This window comes from Periplaneta americana, chromosome 13 (assembly GCF_040183065.1).
Source record: "Periplaneta americana isolate PAMFEO1 chromosome 13, P.americana_PAMFEO1_priV1, whole genome shotgun sequence".
Classification (NCBI taxonomy): domain Eukaryota; kingdom Metazoa; phylum Arthropoda; class Insecta; order Blattodea; family Blattidae; genus Periplaneta; species Periplaneta americana.
In genome coordinates, this window is record NC_091129.1 from 19,302,033 (window position 1) to 19,313,862 (window position 11,830).

Sequence of the window (11,830 nt, forward strand, 5' to 3'; positions counted from 1 at the left end):
ATCACCACGGCATGGCGCGTCCTCAGGTTGCGGATAGAGGAGACGGCCTCCAGATATGGAGGGTAGCTGCGAATATATTGAATAAGCAGTCGTGGACAGCCGATAAGGGGTGGTCCTCCAGCTTGGGGGTTGGGCGAAGGGCTAACAACCCATCACCGTAAAAAACAGCTTGTTACGAATTCCTACAATAAGCCTCGGAATAGGACTGATTCTCTGGCACGACCACAGCAAAGGAATAAGGTTTTGAGATTTGGCACTTGGAACGTAACTAGTCTTTATAGAACAGGAGGGGTAACATTAGTAGCAAAAGAACTAGCTAGATATAGAATAGACTTCGTAGGAGTACAAGAGGTTAGGTTAGATGGGAATGGCATATCACAAATAGGAGATTACTTGTTGTATTATGGGGAAGGAAACAATAATCACCAATTAGGAACAGGATTCTTTGTACATAAAAGAATAAAATCAGCAGTAAAAAAGGTCGAATTTATCAGTGACAGGTTATCATATTTAGTACTTAAGGGTAGATGGTGCGACATCATAGTTATAAATGCTCACGCCCCTACAGAAGAGAAAGACGACTATATAAAGGATAGCTTCTATGAGGAATTGGAACATACTTTTGATCAGTTCCCTAGATATCATATGAAAATTTTATTGGGGGATTTCAACGCTAAAGTAGGACGGGAGGATATTTTTAGACCAACTATTGGAAAAGAGAGCCTACACGCAATTAGTAGTGACAATGGAGTTAGATTAGTCAACTTTGCCACATCGAAAAATTTAATTGTCGAAAGTACAACATTCCCCCATAAGGATATACATAAATATACTTGGACTTCTCCAGATGGATTGACACACAACCAAATAGATCACATCTTGATAGATAAACGGAGACATACTAGTATAGTAGATATTCGAACTTTCAGGGGTGCAGACTGTAATTCTGACCATTATTTGGTGATTGGAGAATTAAGAGAAAGATTATCAGTAGCCAAGCGAGTAGAGCAACAAGTTAATATTACTAAATTCAATATTTTGAAATTAAAGGACGAGGAAGCTAAGCAAAATTATCAGGTCGAAATTTCGAAAAGGTTTGCCACTTTAGAAAGTTCCGACGAAGTTGAGAAAGAATTAGATGTTAATAGCGTGTGGGAAAATATCAGAAATAGTATCAAAATTGCAGCTGAGCAGAGCATAGGTTATTATGAAACTAAGAAAAAGAAACCGTGGTTTGATGAAGATTGTTGCATGGTAGTAGAAAGAAGGAAACAGGCAAAATTGAAATTCTTACAGGATCCAGTTGAGGAGAAGAGAGATAATTATTTCAATGAAAGACGGGAAGCAAGTCGTACACTTAGGAATAAAAAGAGAGGTTACTTGAAGGAAAAACTGAATGAGGTAGAAACAAATAGTAAGAATAAAAACATTCGAGATTTATATAAGGGTATAAAGGAATTTAAGAACGGATATCAGCCAAGGGTAAACGTGATCAAGGATGAGAATGGTGACTTGCTTGCAGACTCTCCATCAATCCTAAACAGATGGAAAAACTATTTTGCGCAACTACTAAATGTACATAGGCCAAATAGAAATGATCGGGAAGAAATTGAAATACAAACTGCTGAGCCATTTATACCCGAACCCACGCTTTCAGAAGTCGAAATTGCGATAGAAAATCTGAAAAAGTACAAGTCTCCAGGTATCGATCAAATTCCAGCAGAATTAATACAAGAGGGTGGAAGTGCATTATATAGCGAAATTTATAAACTTGTACTTGCTATTTGGGAAAAGGAAATTGTACCAGAACAATGGAAGGAGTCCATAATTGTACCTATTTTTAAAAAGGGGGACAAAACCAACTGTGGCAACTTTCGAGGAATATCACTTTTGTTGACGTCGTACAAAATTTTGTCCAATATTCTTTTGAGGAGATTAACTCCGTACGTAGATGAAATTATTGGGGATCATCAGTGCGGTTTTCGGCGTAATAGATCGACTATTAATCAGATTTTTTGTATTCGACAGATAATGGAGAAAAAATGGGAGTATAAGGGTACAGTACATCAGTTATTCATAGATTTCAAAAAGGCTTATGACTCGGTTAAGAGGGAAGTATTATATGATATTCTTATTGAATTTGGTATTCCCAAGAAACTAGTTCGATTAATTAAAATGTGTCTCAGTGAAACATACAGCAGAGTCCGTATAGGTCAGTTTCTATCTGATGCTTTTCCAATTCACTGCGGGCTAAAGCAGGGAGATGCACTATCACCTTTACTTTTTAACTTCGCTTTAGAATATGCCATTAGGAAAGTTCAGGATAACAGGCAGGGTTTGGAATTGAACGGGCTACATCAGCTTCTTGTCTATGCAGATGACGTGAATATGTTAGGAGAAAATACTCAAACGGTTAGGGAAAACACGGAAATTTTACTTGAAGCAAGTAAAGCGATCGGTTTGGAAGTAAATCCCGAAAAGACAAAGTATATGATTATGTCTCGTGACGGGAATATTGTACGAAATGGAAATATAAATATTGGAGATTCATCCTTCGAAGAGGTGGAAAAATTCAAATATCTTGGAGCAACAGTAACAAATATAAATGACACTCGGGAGGAAATTAAACGCAGAATAAATATGGGAAATGCGTGTTATTATTCGGTTGAGAAGCTCTTATCATCCAGTCTGCTGTCCAAAAATCTGAAAGTTAGAATTTATAAAACAGTTATATTACCGGTTCTTCTATATGGCTGTGAAACTTGGACTCTCACTCTGAGAGAGGAACATAGGTTAAGGGTTTTTGAGAATAAGGTGCTTAGGAAAATATTTGGGGCTAAGCGGGATGAAGTTATAGGAGAATGGAGAAAGTTACACAACACAGAACTGCACGCATTGTATTCTTCACCTGACATAATTAGGAACTTGAAATCCAGACGTTTGAGATGGGAGGGCATGTAGCACGTATGGGCGAATCCAGAAATGCATATAGAGTGTTAGTTGGGAGACCGGAGGGAAAAAGACCTTTAGGGAGGCCGAGACGTAGATGGGAGGATAATATTAAAATGGATTTGAGGGAGGTGGGGTATGATGATAGAGACTGGCTTAATCTTGCACAGGATAGGGACCGATGGCGGGCTTATGTGAGGGCGGCAATGAATCTTCGGGTTCCTTAAAAGCCATTTGTAAGTAAGTAAGTAAGTAATAATAATAATAACAACAATAACAATAAAAATACTTTTGTGGAGGCCGAGACCTAGTTGGGAGCATAATATTAAAATGGATTTGAGGGAGGTGAGATATGAGGGTAGAGACTGGATTAATCTTGCTCAGGATAGGGATCGATGGAGGGCTTTTGTCAGGGCGGCAATGAACCTCCGGGTCCTGTAAAAGCCATAAGTAATAATAATAATAATAATAATAATAATAATAACAATAACAATAAAAATACTTTTGTGGAGGCCGAGACCTAGTTGGGAGCATAATATTAAAATGGATTTGAGGGAGGTGAGATATGAGGGTAGAGACTGGATTAATCTTGCTCAGGATAGGGATCGATGGAGGGCATTTGTCAGGGCGACAATGAACCTCCGGGTCCTGTAAAAGCCATAAGTAATAATAATAATAATAATAATAATAATAATAATAATAATAATAATAATAACAATAAAAATACTTTTGTGGAGGCCGAGACCTAGTTGGGAGCATAATATTAAAATGGATTTGAGGGAGGTGAGATATGAGGGTAGAGACTGGATTAATCTTGCTCAGGATAGGGATCGATGGAGGGCTTTTGTCAGGGCGGCAATGAACCTCCGGGTCCTGTAAAAGCCATAAGTAATAATAATAATAATAATAATAATAATAATAATAATAGCAATAAAAATACTTGTGGTGAGGCCGAGACCTAGTTGGGAGCATAATATTAAAATGGACTTGAGGGAGGTGAGATATGAGGGTAGAGACTGGATTAATCTTGCTCAGGATAGGGATCGATGGAGGGCTTATGTCAGGGCGGCAATGAACCTTCGGGTCCTGTAAAAGCCATAAGTAATAATAATAATAATAATAATAATAATAATAATAATAACAATAATAAAAATACTTTTGTGGAGGCCGAGACCTAGTTGGGAGCATAATATTAAAATGGATTTGAGGGAGGTGAGATATGAGGGTAAAGACTGGATTAATCTTGGTCAGGATAGGGATCGAAGGAGGGCTTAAGTCAGGGCGGCAATGAACCTCCGGGTCCTGTAAAAGCTATAAGTAATAATAATAATAATAATAATAATAATAATAATAATAATAATAATAATAATATTAATAATAGCAATAAAAATACTTGTGGTGAGGCCGAGAACTAGTTGGGAGGATAATAATAAAATGGATTTGAGGGAGGTGGGGTATGATGGTAAAAACTTAATCCTTAATCTCTGTTGCTCTCTCAAAGTGAGAGTCTAAGTTTCACAACCATACAGAATAACCAGTAATATAACTGTTTTAATAAGTTCTCACTTTCATTTTTTTAGAGCAGACTGGATAACAAAAACTTCTCAACCGAACAATAACAGCCATTTCCCATATTTATTCTACGTTTAATTTCCTCCCGAGTGTCATTTATATTTGTTACTGTTGCTCCAAGATATTTGAGTTTTTTCATCTTTTCAAAGGATAAATTTTCAATTATTATATATCCATTTCGTACTATGTTTGGTCACGAGACATAATCGTATACTTTGCCTTTTCGGGATTTACTTACAAACCTATCTCTTTACTTGCTTCAAGTAAAATTCTCGTGTTTCCCTAATACAGGGACATCATTTTATTTTTACTTCAATTTTTATTGTACCTGAGTTTTTGAATGTACTTCACTCCCACCCCCTCTACTAATGAAGTTCAACCGTCCTCCATACAGATCCAAGAACACATATACAGTCACAGTAGTCTTACGGTCATAGTTAACAGTATGTTTCAAAACTATGTTCGCGTTTCCCAATGACGAAAGAGCTTTGAATATTGAATCATTTTCGCACAGGTACTGTCGTCCATTTGCCTACGTCGTATCCCGGTTTTCCCCACTAGCTTTTATTCGCCAGCTAGTCGCTGGGCTGTCTTAGCTCTTTTCTGAGGACATTAATTTATGTTAGGAATTGAACGTGTACATAATATTATACAACTGTTTAAAATAACTTAAATAAAAGGGCCTCGTTAAGTAATTAACTGTCACGTGATTTCCTCCCTTTCTACGATCCTGCGACATAACCACTTGGACGGACAGTAGATAGCAAGTCTGAGTAATTTTCGGATCGGGCAGAAGTGAAGATTGAATTTACAGTACGTAAGATACTCTTTTATAGTGTAGGTACAGAATTATTTCAACTTGAGTTACTAGTACAAAGAACGAAACTGGTAATTGGGATTAGGTACAATTGTCTATAGTGCGATAATATGCACATTAGAACTGAAAGCTGTATCGATATGAACGGCCACCATTTTAAAAATTGTGTTTAAATATCCATATTATGATTATTTTTGAATTTAACTTCATTCTCTATATTGTACGCTAATGTGCTGTAGACAGTATAATATACACTGCATAATGAATACGTGTATATGGACAGCTCAGTTCGTGAGTAAAAACACTTGTTGTTAATACTGTACTGTATTTTGATTAAACAAAAAAATAATGAAAATAATCAAACTCAAAAGCTCAATATTTCCTAGTTTACGTAAATGGATGAACTACTTTTCTTCCCTCCTATACTTAGTAAAGTGATTGTTTGTATATTACGCCAGTATCATCGAACTCCAGTCGTGGAAGGGGGTAGCAAAAGGCGTTGATCGAGAGGTATAAGCAAGTTGATATTAAAAATGCTAGTAAAAATAAAATGATGTCCCTGTAGTTTGTAGATTTTCTCCTAACATATTCACCTCATAAACAAGGAATTCAATTCCAAATCCCCTGTGCTATCCTGAGCTTTCGTAAAGGCAAATTCTAGAGAAAAAGTTAAAAATTAAAGGTGATATTGCATCACCTTGCTTTAGCACGAAGTGGATTGGAAAAGCATCAGACAGAAACTGAAATAAAGTGGACTCGGTGATACAATAAGGGACTGAATCAATCAATTGCTGTTACTTATTTCGTATTCTAGACTTAGAAAATATCGTGTGGCTACTACACCATCCACAAATGTACTGTATTGGTACACTAAAATGTAAGGACTGCAACAATCTAAGTGAAGTGTTGAATCAATTAGTAACGGATCTGAGTTTGTAAAAGGACCAGCAATAAATGTTCAAGTTCCGTTCTCTTTTACCAAGCGCACGCATTGATAATATTTCTTAAGAAAGATCCCGCGTCATCACAAAGCGTTGTAATATTCTCTTTGATCTTCTTGCGAATCCAGTCTGTCACTTCTTTTATTTAATTACTCCTCGGAAACTGCTTTGAACATTGGCTTTGGTGGAATGTTACAATTCAAGAATATAGAGTGAAATGAGAGTTAGAAGTGGTCTATATTGCATGCAGTCTGTAGATATACCAGCAAGTATTTAACTGGCAAGACGAAGATAAAAATCCGTGCGGTGCACCAGATGTTACTGTTGTTGTTTCCATTTTCAGGAACTCCATCGACGAATAGTATTTGATTTGATGTCTCTTATTCACGTTATAAGGGAGTGACGTATCTAAGTACCATCGTAAGGATGAGTGTGGTGATCAGAAATGTAATTTATTTTCTTTTATTTCCCATATAATAATAATAATAATAATTTATTTTAGCTGGCAGAGTTAAGACCGTAAGGCCTTCTCTTCCACTCAACCAGCAAAAAGTGTATATACATATGCATGAACTTACAAAGAATTCAACAATTTGATTTAGATGAGAGTTACAAGTATACACGAGTTATTTACGAATTAAACAACAAAATACTATGAACTATTAATTAAACACTGAAATAAACTGTGTAGTAGAATTAAACTAAAATACATATAATGTTAATATATTTCAAATAATATTAGATAATAGAAAGAGATTATTATGAGACAATTTTGAAAATACAGCACAATCAGGATGATGTCTAAAGAAAAAAGTAACAATGTAGTCAGTGATAGTTTAAATCAGCAGGATTGGAGTGAAATGCTAATAAGGTTATCTTTTAAGCTGTTCTTAAAGATGTTTGTTGTCTTGCAGCCTCTAATACTTTGTGACAAGGAATTCCATTGACGCGAGGTGGATATTGTAAAAGATGATGAATAGCAAGATGTTCTATGAAGAGGTATACTTAGCGTGCCACAGATAAGTGATCTGGTATTTACGTCGTGGTTAGAGTATAGATAAGAGAAACGAGAAGAAAGGTAATTTGGTGTTAAGGTGTGCAGAATTCGAAACAGTAAAGACAAAGAGTGTAAAGTTCTGCGTTCTTTAAGTCGGAGCCACGAAAGACTTGCGAAGGAAGGTGATATGTGATCATATCGTCGGATGTTGCACAAGTATCTGACGCACATATTCTGAGCTCGCTGTAACTTGACTGACAGTTCAGAACTTAGGTCACTTAACAAAACGTCACAATAATCGAAGTGCGGCATTACTAGGGTTTGTACTAGGGTAAGTTTTAGTTGCTGGGGCAAGAAATTTCTCAAGCGACTCAAACAGTGAATGGAGGAACAGATTTTTTTTTATCGTTTCTTTAACTTGAAAATTCCAACTTAGATTATTATCAAAAAAGAAGCCAAGATTTTTTACGACAGATGAATAAGGGATTAGCGTGTTGTTAACGGTAACAACTGAAAGATTACTGTTATTAAGGGAGTTAACTAAACGCTTATGTCCAATAATTATGGCTTGAGTCTTACTCGGATTAAGTGCGAGTCCGTAGAACGCTACTAAATTCCGACAATCTCTGATGTCACCGGGTAGAGTATTCCACAAGCGCGAGAGCGAGATTGTGTATGATGATGAATACGATGATGCCTTATGTGTTGGTATGGCTAGTATGCAGCTATTTAGCGTGCGTGTGAAGATATTATGATACAGAGTGTTCCATTTATGGACCAGTTAAAGTTAATGATAAATGGAGATTTAGGTATAATATATTGGGTAGTGATATTTATTATTTTATAGTTCAAGTTAAAAGACACAATTATCCCTTTTGCTTCCTGTGTTAAAAACCTTGGAGTTTATTTTAATACGTATTTAAACTGGAATAACCAAGTAACCAATATTACCAAAAAAGTGCTTTCCATACTACATTCCTTAAACAGCATTCGAAAATTCCTGCCGCTATCACTCAAGAAAATACTAGTGGAAACACTAGTAATGCCCCACTTCGATTTTTGTGATTTTCTACTGACTGACCTCAATGTCAACCAGTCGCAAAAATTACAACGTGTTCATAATTCTTGTGTTCGCTTCGTCTGCGATGTCCGTCGCGCTGACCACATTACCCCATCCTTCCAAACTCTAAACTGGCTACGGCTTAACGAACGTAGAAATTTTCATTCTCTTGTTCTCCTTTTCCAAGTCCTTCACACCTCTACATCTACCTACCTTGCCTCCCGTTTCAGTTACCTGTCATCATATCATAATCTCTTCACACGCACCCAAAATAGCCGCATACTAGCCATACCAACACATAAGACATCATCGTATTCATCATCATACACAATATCGCTCTCGCGCTTGTGGAATACCCTACCCAGTGACATCAGAGACTGTCGGAATTTAGTAGCGTTGAAAAGCAAACTTATTAAGCATTTTCTTACTGCGTAGAGTAGGTTTAATTTGTACTTAATCAATAAAAGAAATGCTTCTCTCTTCTTAACTTTTACAATAAACTGTCTAGCTTTTATTAATCAGTTAATCTTTTAGTACTTTGATTTTTATTGTATCTGTAAATTTAATATTAATTATGATTATAATTGTACTCTTAATATTGTAGTTGTAATCCCCTAGTAGAGGGGGAAGAGAAGGCCTGATGGCCTTATATCTACCAGGTTAAATAATAAATAAATAAATAAAATAAAGTACATACAAGTAATCATTTAAACCCTTACAATACACACTTTATAATTTTACACAAAGATGTACTGTTATTTAAATACAATTCCTACAATTTAAATATTTAATACCGTACACAAAAAGTTTTGTTTTATCTTGCACTTGCGTATAGTTTTGTGCAAGACTCAACTCATTCTAGTATGTTGTTACAATCACTATGTGTTCACCTTCCTAAGTTGTACTTCACGTTTCAATCTGCAATGTGCAGCTAGCATATCTAAATCGTCTCTTATGATAGTATTTTCCATACCTCTTTCACTACAGAAATACTTATATAGTTCTTATAAGCTCTCTCTTATTGTTGAAAGGTGCTGATTCATTGATTCTCACGGGTTAGGTCTCTCTCTCTCAATGCTACAGCTTCAACACCCATAAACGCTGGCAACTTTGATTGTCACGTGACGAATCGCGAGATGCAGCTGATGTAATCTTGGTTCTTCCCCGCAACGTGGAGATCTTTCACTCCGACCCGACTAGAGGCAATTGAGTTTTATAATTTTGTGCCGACAGTTCTTGTGAAGCAAATGAGACTGTAGTTTTTACTGGTTTTAATATATTTTATGCTCGACCATGCCGAAATGTAGTAATTATACACCTGGTAGCAGACCTTTAATGCATGTCATTAAAGTACACCTACTCATTAAAGGTCAGGTCTTTCAGCCAATGACGACTCAGGTTACAACTGTTCAGCCAATGACAGGTCAGCTTTCTACCGTTATAAAACCGCAAGTATCGATTATTCTCGGATATGCAATCGAAAGAGAATTAGCGAAAAGTCACGGAGGCTGGAAATCCAATACTGTCGCAGAAGGTTATGTTCTGTTACTATAATAATTAGCGTTAATTGTAAATAATATTCAAATAAATTCAATTTGTCATCTCGTTTTTCAATGTCTAATTTAATTCCAATGTTATCTCTGTAGGTTCTTATGGCCTAGCAAGGTCAATGTGGACATCTGTTCCTCGGAAAAAAATCAATACTTTCGCGTCTGCGCACATCTCACAACATACGGAACATTGCTCAATGTCAAATTCAAATAAAATTAATAATATCAAGTTAGAAATATCGTCGAGCATAAAAAGTCGTATGAAACTCGCCTATAATGGCAATTAAGAAGCTCGTATGAAAATTATGAAACTCGCTTGCGCTCGTTTCATAAATGTCCATACTCATTTCTTAATTACATTCATTATAGGCTCGTTGCATAATGTACTATTAATATATATTTAAAAAGTGTTAGGTTTCACAAAAAAATTGTGGTAAAACGCTTAGGTGAAATTTTCCACACCTACAATTTGCCAGAAAATGTAGTGTCAGTAATAGGATCGAGTGCAGTGTATTCACAATCAGCTGTTCCCACACCTTCCACCTCAACATCACAGCCGTCAACAATACAACCAGACTCTGCAGAAGAGGGTGACACCGAGGAAATGTTATTTTCTCCGCATATGTATGTTTTTCTTATTTTTATTTAGTGATAATATAATTTTTAGCGAAATTTCTGGGGATATTTTAAATGACTTTGGAGAGATTTAGCTACTTTTTATTGAAAAGTTAGCGAGATTATAGGGCGATATGTTGGCAACAGTGCCTGCGTGGCTAACGAGAAAAACGGACTTCGGCACGAATCGGAGTCACGTGGTTATCATGGACTAGTTATGGCCATCTTGACAATCGCCTAATATACGTGTTCAAAGTTGTAAAAAAACAAAGGAATTGCTATATTAAACTCATGTTAAACGTGCATCTATAATAATAATAAATCTGTAGCCAAAATTTTTCTGGTAATTTTTGATTTTCCAAACATAATTGGTGTTAACATGTATAATTAACCATCCTGAAACCGAAAATCGCTTTTTTGAAATTTTGTTTGTATGTCTGTCTGTCTGTCTGTCTGGATGTTTGTTACCTTTTCACGCGATAATGGCTGAACGGATTTCGATGAAAATTGGAATATACATTAAGTTCGTTGTAACTTAGATTTTAGGCTATATGGCATTCAAAATACATTATTTAAAAGGGGGGTTATAAGGGGGCCTGAATTAAATAAATCGAAATATCTCACTTATTATTGATTTTTGTGAAACATTTTGCATAACAAAAGTTTCTTCAAACATAATTTGCGATAAGTTTTATTCCTTGAAAAATTTTGATAGGACTGATATTTAATGAGATAAATGAGTTTTAAAATTAAAATAACTGCCATCTAAGGCCGTGTAATGAATTAAAAAACAAATGACTTCGTCTATAAGGGGCCTTGGACAGCAACAATCCAAAGCTATGAAAGATAGCCTACAGAGAATATTTCTGTGTTTGTATGAAGTAATATCGGAAGCTAAATTAACCGATTTGTATAATTAATTATTATTTCATCATTGGAAGGTGTAGTTTCTCTGGATGGACATAATGCTATAATGTTATTACAGTAACTTACGAGTGAATCGAGGACAGGTAAAGTTAAAATAGCTTCTTATGCACAGAAAACGTGATAGGTTATTCTGTATATTCATTTCCTGTATTACTTAAAATAATGTTTATGAACATATTCATTTTTATCTCAGAGAATTAACGAACAACGAGAGTGTATTGATTTAGTATGCAGTAATAGTACGTTAGCTTAGCAATCCATTATTGTATAATTCAAATTTTAACTATGCTCAATTGAATCGTGTTAAAATATATACAATATATATGCAATAAATGCAATGCAAAAATATTGGGTAATGAGCCAAGCAGATTATGTTACGCTGTTGTAAAAGCTGTTCCTCCT